The sequence below is a fragment of the Chrysochloris asiatica genome, unplaced genomic scaffold (assembly GCF_000296735.1).
Source record: "Chrysochloris asiatica unplaced genomic scaffold, ChrAsi1.0 scaffold00069, whole genome shotgun sequence".
Taxonomy (NCBI): domain Eukaryota; kingdom Metazoa; phylum Chordata; class Mammalia; order Afrosoricida; family Chrysochloridae; genus Chrysochloris; species Chrysochloris asiatica.
This window is the reverse complement of record NW_006408587.1, coordinates 9,874,302-9,882,151: the sequence shown is the minus strand read 5'-3', so window position 1 is coordinate 9,882,151 and position 7,850 is coordinate 9,874,302.

Below are 7,850 nucleotides of genomic sequence, written 5' to 3'. Positions count from 1 at the left end.
CTATGGACAACATTGCAAAGAATGGGTAGTCCAGAACACTTAATTGTGCCCTTGAGTAACCTATACATGGTCCAAGAGGCGGGCATTTGAACAGAACAAGTGGACACTGAATGGTTTAAAATCAGGAAAGCTATGTACATCAAGTTTGTATCTTTTCACCAAATTTATTCAATCTGTATGGTGAGCAAATAATCTAAGAAGCTGGATTATATGAAGAAGAATATGATATCAGATTTAGGGGAAGACTAACAAAATGCTATATGGAGATGATACAACATTGCCTGCTGAAACTGAAGGGGACTTAAAATACTTATGGATGAAGATCAAAGACCACAGCCTTTAACATGAGTTACACCTTAATCCAGGAAAAAACAAAATTCCTCATAACTGAACCAATAAGTTTTCTCATGATAAATGGAGAAAAGATTGAAGTTGTCAAAGATTTCATTTTGCTGGTATCCACTATCAACACTCACAGAACCAATAGTCAAGAAATAAAAATAATGTAATGCATTAGACAAATCAGTTGCACCAACCTCTTTAAAGTGCTCAAGAGTAAAGATGTCAACTTGAGAACTAAGGTGAACCTGACCCAAGCCATGGCATTTTCAATAACCTCATATGCATGTGAAAATTGGATGATGAATAAGCAACACTGTAGAAGAATTGATGCATTTGAATTATGATCTTGGAAAGATTATTAAAAGTAACATGGTTTGCCAGAAGAACAAACCAATCTGTGTTAGAAGAAGTACAGTCAGAATGCTTCTTAGAAGCAAGGATGACCAGACTTCATCTCTCATACATCATGTTATCAAGAAGGACCAGACTTTGATGAAGGACATCATGCTTAGTAAAATGGAGGGTCAGCACAAAAGAGGAAGCCCTCCCCCCACCCCAATGAGATGGATTGGCATAGTAGCAGCAGCAATGTACTCAAGCATAGCAACTATTGTGAAGCTGGAGCAGGATTTGGCTGTGTTTCTTTTTGCTGTTCATAAGGTGGCTATGAGTCAAAATCATCTCAACAGCACCTAACAACAACAACACTGCCTAGGATATTGATGTTATGTATCACATTTTGTTTTTGATGCCTTCCAATTTTCTTAGATTAGTACTTTGTACATTCAACGTTCTGCTTATTAATGGATGTTTGCAGCTGTTTATTCTTCTTTTGAGCTGTACCACTTTTCCATTGTTGTTGCTGTGAAGTGCAATAGAGGTGGTTCCAACTGATAGCAATCCTGTATAGGGTTTCTAAGGAGCAACTGGTGAGTTTGAATGCCGACCTGGTAGTTAGCATTCCAGTGCTTACCCTACAGTGCCACACCAGGTCTTTGCAAATTCTAGCCCCATCCTCAGGAAGAGAGGGAATAAATACGTTCCAGCTGTCCACAGACACCCTTTATGCAACCTGCTCTCTGCCCTCAGGCTGAGCTTTGCTTGTGTAGTTTACTTTTGCCTACAAGTATGTTAAACGGCACTATCTTTAGGCAAGTGTTCAACTTGGTTGCAATTATAATCTGCTTCTCACCAGTTGTCCTAGTATGTGACACTATGTACAGCTGTATGTATAGATTCAACCTGGAAGGCACTTAACAACAACTCCTAGCTAAGAGCCCTGGTCATGCTTGAGGGATTAACATTGGACTGCTAAACATAAGGTTGACGACTGAAATCCCAGACACCCATGGGAGAAAGATGAGGCTGTCGGTTCCTGTAAATATTTAATCTCAGAAACACTATGGAAGGTTTAGAATTAGAGTCAGAATAAACTAAATGGCAATGGGTTTGATTCGGGGTTTGTTTTTTGTTGTTTTTGCTTTGGGGGATTACACATAGCTTGCTTGGTGTTAAGTTATTGGCAGCAGCAGACCTAGGTTTGGATATGGATACCACCAATTTCTAGCTTCATAACTTGCACAAGTTATTTAATCTCTCTGAGCTTCATTATGTGAAATCAGGGTAGTTTTATCTTTGTGACTCCATGTGTCCCCAAGTAGAATACTTTAGCTCCCAATGTGTAAGAATTCTGGTTCACATCCTTTCCTGATTTTCTGAGAAGAATCTAGACGGCAAATATATAAATAAAATGAAAAGTCAGCCGTGTTTACTCTTAAGGTAGTCTACAGCAGAAACCTCAGCACTGCAGAGATGCCTTATTCCTCACAACTGGAGGAATGTGGTAGTTAGTCCCCAAAGATGGCCACTCAATGATCCATGCCTTGGGATAGCCACCCCCTTCCCTTAAATCTGGCCAGAACTGTAACTGACTTTTGACCAATAGATGTGGCAGAGATGATCCTGTATGTCTCTCAAGTCTAGGTTACAAAAAATGATACAGCTTCCATGTGACTTCCTAGGAACACTCATTCTGAGGAAAAGCCGGCCTTCATGTTAGAAGTCTAACTAGTATGGGACCCTCATGCTGTGAGAAAATCCAAGCTGCTTATGTAGAGATACCCTATGGAAGAAAACTAAGCCCCTGGCTGATACCTCCAGCTTTGCTCCTACTCAACAATTGGCACCAACTGGCCAGACATGAGAATGAATAAGCCATTTGGACATCCAAGCAGAAATCCTTCAGATAAATTCCAGTTCTATCCACCATCTAACTGCCTAAAAACTGCAAGGGCTGTTAATCTCAAGGTTGGCAGTTTGAAACTACCAGCTGTTCTGCTGGAGAAAGATGAGGCTTTCTGCTCTCGTAAAGATTTCGAGCTGGGAAACTCTGTATAGGGTCGTTATGAGTCAGAACTGACTCCACGGCACATAACAGCAACAACAATCTAAGACCACATTTCCTTCCTTTCCAACAGGGAAATTGCCAGTCCCAATTGTGAAAAAGGCTCCTGTCTTCTTAGAAGTATCATTTGGAATTCATCTGAAAGATTTCTTTTGTGCTTTTAACCTACATCATGTCTTACTATTCTCTTTTTTCATGCACAGTGAATGCCTTTATGTTTCTCACACTAGGTTGGAAGCTGTGGGGAGACACAGAGAGGAGTAAGACCTAATCTTAACCTCAGAACCGACAGTTCCAGAAATGTGTCCAGTACTCTGGCTAGTCTGAAGTCCTTTCTCCCTTTTAAACACCCAGGCAAATTAAGTAACATGCTTGAAGAATTTTTAGAGGAAAGGGCTGGGGTGGGGATGAGAAATTATGAGACCTACTTACCTACATACATGTGAGCTGGAGCTCAGAATTACCTGAATAATTTCTTACACAGAGTCAATTTAGTCAACATAGTGTCCAATGGTGAGAGTAGGAAGCGTCATCCAAGATCATGTTCACGGGACAGAAAAGTCACAGCTGTTAGGGTAGGGAGTAGGCAGCCTCCAGAGATTGACTGGCCAGATAAGCAGAGTAGTAAAAACCAAAGAAGTAGGTGCCATGGTTTCAGGAGTATCATGGGAGCCCAGGAAATGTCATTGAAGCTTTCAGATCTGAAGTGAGAAACCAAGGGACTTACCTCTTATTCAGATGAGCCTAGAAACTAGGCTTAAGTTGAACCATCAAGTGCAGTGATGAATGAACCAGCTGTCAGGAGCTAAGGATAAAACAGAAACCAGGCCTCTATTCATGCTTTTCCTGGCATGCCTTCTCCCTATAGGCACCTGTCCACATCTTTCTTCATATTTAGAAACCAGTGTATAGCCCTCTTCAACATAAAGCTAATAGGATATTATTTTTCCTTCCCTTCTGAACCTCCAGTCATCCTGCCCTGTACATAACACATTTTGCCTTTGCATCTACAGACATGATTTTTACATCTTGGGGACAGTGACTACTAACTTTTTTTAATGAGTTCTCTTTCCATCTCTATATGGAAATGCATAAAGCTGAACAACTTCTTTAGGCTGGGATCAGTTCCTCTTCTGTAAAATAAGCACAATAAAATCTGCCCTGTCTGTACCTGTTGTTGTAAAGTGTCACCAAATTTAAGCATATATGAGTACATGTACTTTATACATGTTGATGTGGTGTTGTTATTAAATGCTGTCAAGTATGTTCTAACCCATAGTAACCTTGTATAGGATTTCTGTGGAGTAGCTGGCAAGCTTGAACTGTTGACCTTGTGGTTTTGGGTTTTTTTTTTTTTTTTTTTTTTGCAGTCCAACACATTAACCCACATAGCCACACCAGGACAACACCACACTTGTTGTGTTAGGCAAATATAACTACAGATGGGAAACACTAAGACACTAAATATCTTTAAGAAACTTCTTTAGTATGCTGTTGAGCAAATAATTGCAGAACTAAAGTTAGATACATCCTACCGGCTTTCCACTTCCACACAAGATCAAAGGTAAGAAGAAGGGCTCTATCTGGGTTCTGTGCCAGCTCTATTCCTTACTATCTCTGTGACCTTGTGCAAGTTATTGAACTTTTCTGCAGGCACTATTTCTGATTTACTTTTCTCTCTCCCAGAATTGATATCCAGTATCAAAGGACAAGAAAAGCAGCTAAGAAGCAGAGGACCAAGTAGCAGTTTTTGTTTTAACTGGCTATGTAATAAACATAGATTCTAGTTTTTTTCAATTCTATGTTGTGAAAACACACATAACAAAATACATATAATCTCAACAATTTTTACATGTGGAATTCAGTAACATTGATTACATTCTTCAAGTTGTACAACAAGCCAGCTAGTTATTATTCTATTTCTCAAGGCCTCGGGCTAGATGAGCTATTCTAAAATTCTCTTACATAATATTTTAATAAATCTTCATTTAATAAATCAATATTAAAAGTCTGTTTCATACTCTATAATATTATTGTTGTCTTTGTTAGGTGCCATTGAGTTGGTTCCTACTTAGAGAGATCTTATGAATACAATATAATACAATACTGCCTGATGCTGAGCAATCCTCACAACTGTTACATTTGAGCCTATTGCTCAAACTAGAAACTACTTATTTAAGTTCAAAAATTATTTAACTTGTATTTAGTGAGTACAAGTATGTTTAAAAAACAAAAACTTTTGTGATGACTTAAAAGCTTTGTGACCTTAGTAAAGCACTTAAATTCCCTGATGTTCAGTTTCCTCCTCTATACCTACATCATAGAATTGTTGTGAGAATTAAATATTTAAAGAACCTAACACAATGAAGAATACATAATAGATGGCCAATAAATGATAGCCAGAATAGTCAAACAGTAATTATAACTAGTTTTAAAAATTAATTTTTAAGTGGATTTTAAAAGTTTATAATCAGGTTTCATGAGCTCAATATATTGAAATACCAGTCCTTCACATTTACATTACCAACCACCAAGTATCTATTACCCAAAAGGGAGCCACACCTCTCTTCCATTGTTTGTATTAATCCTTCAATATCCTTCAAGACTGGACAACCTTCCATTCTTCTTCACTTGATAAACTCTATTCACACTTTAGTGCCAATAACAAATATCTCTCCTCCAGTGTCTTCACGACACCCCCTGAGCAAGCAGATGCACCCCTCTAACTGCTCACACACTTCTATGAAAGTGCTGCTTCAAAATACTGCATGTCTTGTGGGTCTGTCTCCTCAACTAAGATGTCTCAAGGACAAGCACAGGACCTGGAACATATAAGGTGTCCAATCAATTTTTATCGTTTGAATAAATGAAAAATAACAAAAATTGATGTCTTTTGCTTTGGGCTACATTTATCAAATGGAGTCATTACTTATAACTAGAAAAGGTGAGTGAAAAGCCTGGTGTAACTACTGCTCAAGTGCAAACTAAAATTCAAATCCGTTTTTTAGAAATCCAATCTCAGAAATAGGAAAAAGAGTTTAGTGAGGGTTACTCACTCCCTCATGATCAGAGAACCTCCAAAAATAGAAACGTTCCGATTCTACATGCTGTTTTATTGAAAGCTTCAGAAAAGCTTCTAAATTCTTGGGAACCACATGGTTCGTCTTTTCAAGTCAAGGCAAACAAGAGCAGGAACAAATCTAGGGTTAGTAATAGTAGACTATATCTGCCGCCCCACACAGGCTTTAAGTTTCAACCAAGTTTGGAGGAAAACCATGCTTTGGACTATTTTCTAAGAAAATTATAACTCTGGTGTTCAACTATGAGATGTTTGAAAACTTTAACTGAATCACAAATATTTATATTCTGGGATCTGTTTACCCAAAATGTGAGTTCAAAAGTTCAGATAGAGCAGGCTTATAGTCATCACTAATTACCATGGAATGTGGAGCCCTGGTGTGGCATTGCAGGATAAGTACCAGACTGATAAACTCAAGGTTGACAATTCAAAGCCACCAGCATCTCTCAGAAACCCTATACAGGATTGCTATGACTTGGAACCGATCAACAACACTCAACAACAACAATTAGTCTATCTTCCTGGCAATTAATGTTGTCAATTACAAAGTGAAAGCACCGGAAGTGATAACTTTCAAAGTCCCTTATGACTCTCAGCAAAGCTGCAGAAAACAGAAAGCACAGAGGTATCATTCAGAAAAAACAGACTTGGCATTAGCCGGCATATGTTTTGAGAATCATGAAAAAAGATTTTTCCATTCAAAACTATCTCTGCCACGAGTTAAGAGGTAAGGAGGCAGTGGGAGACACAGAAGCTTTGAGGCAACTAGAAGATTGGCCTTCAGTCCTCTAATATCTCCCATCATTTTGCTGGTACACAATAAATGGAAGCTATTTTCTGAATCCCAGTTTATTCATCTGTAAAACAGTAATGATCACTGGGGACTTTATTATCTGGGGTGGACCAACGAAGGTCAAAGGGAAGCAGTGGCCCAAGAAGCGTGGCTTCCCAGTTTCAGGATTAGTGATGATGAAGCAAGTAATAAGTTTTGCGTGCTCATCTCTGTTTCAACAAGGTTAGAAAGACTGGCTGCCTTCTGAGCTTTCTTGATTGAATGGATTTACCCAGGCCACAGAGGCAGACTACTCAATAAGCAAAGCAAACACAAGGGTTTAGTCGTGCTTGATTACTAATCTGTAGTGAAGCTTCACAATTTTTCTCCACATCAAAGATCTACTTCTAGTTATAGCTAGCATCAGTCTCTCTTCCAACCTCACAGCACCTTCCCAAAGAATCAAAGTCTCTTTTCAAATATATGATCCCTGACATGGATGAAGCACACAATAAGCAAGGTAAGCACAGACTTACTTGTGCTTAGTAATCTGTAATGAACAATTTCAAATGTGCTTCACCCCATCTGTAAGTTTCACCATCTCTAACTCACCCCTGAACAAGTCCAGCCTTACTCTGGAAAAGAGCCCCTTTTAGCTTCAACCACATCATAATTTTAATTAATCATCTCCAGATAATAGAGAGTTGACTATAACTTAGTTTTCACTGTGGTTTTGGATTTTTCTGAAGCTGCCTCTCCACCTCTATCTGCCATTGGTGGTGGTGGAAGCTATGTGTCTGAGTCGGGTCTGACTCACATACAGTTTTCAAGGCTGTAAATCCTTATGTGTGCAGAAAGTCTCATCTTTCTCCCACAAAGCTACTGGTATATTCGAAATACTGACTTTGTGGTTAGCAGCCCAGTTCATAACATACTGTGCTAACAGGGTTCCTTCTATCTGCCACTACCCCCAATGAATTCAGACTTGATAATAATAATATACTATGACTGTTGTTAGTATTGCAAAGTATGCATATTCTGGAACACTTAATTGTGCTCGTGAGGAATCTGTACATGGACCAAGAAAGAGGCAGTTGTTCGAACATAATATGGGAACATTGAATGATTTAAAATTAAGAAAGGTGTGTGACAAGGTTGTATTATTTCACCATACTTATTCAACCTGTATGCTGAGCAAATAATCTGAGAAGCTGGGTTCTATGAAGAAAAATGTGGCATCAGGATTGGAGGAA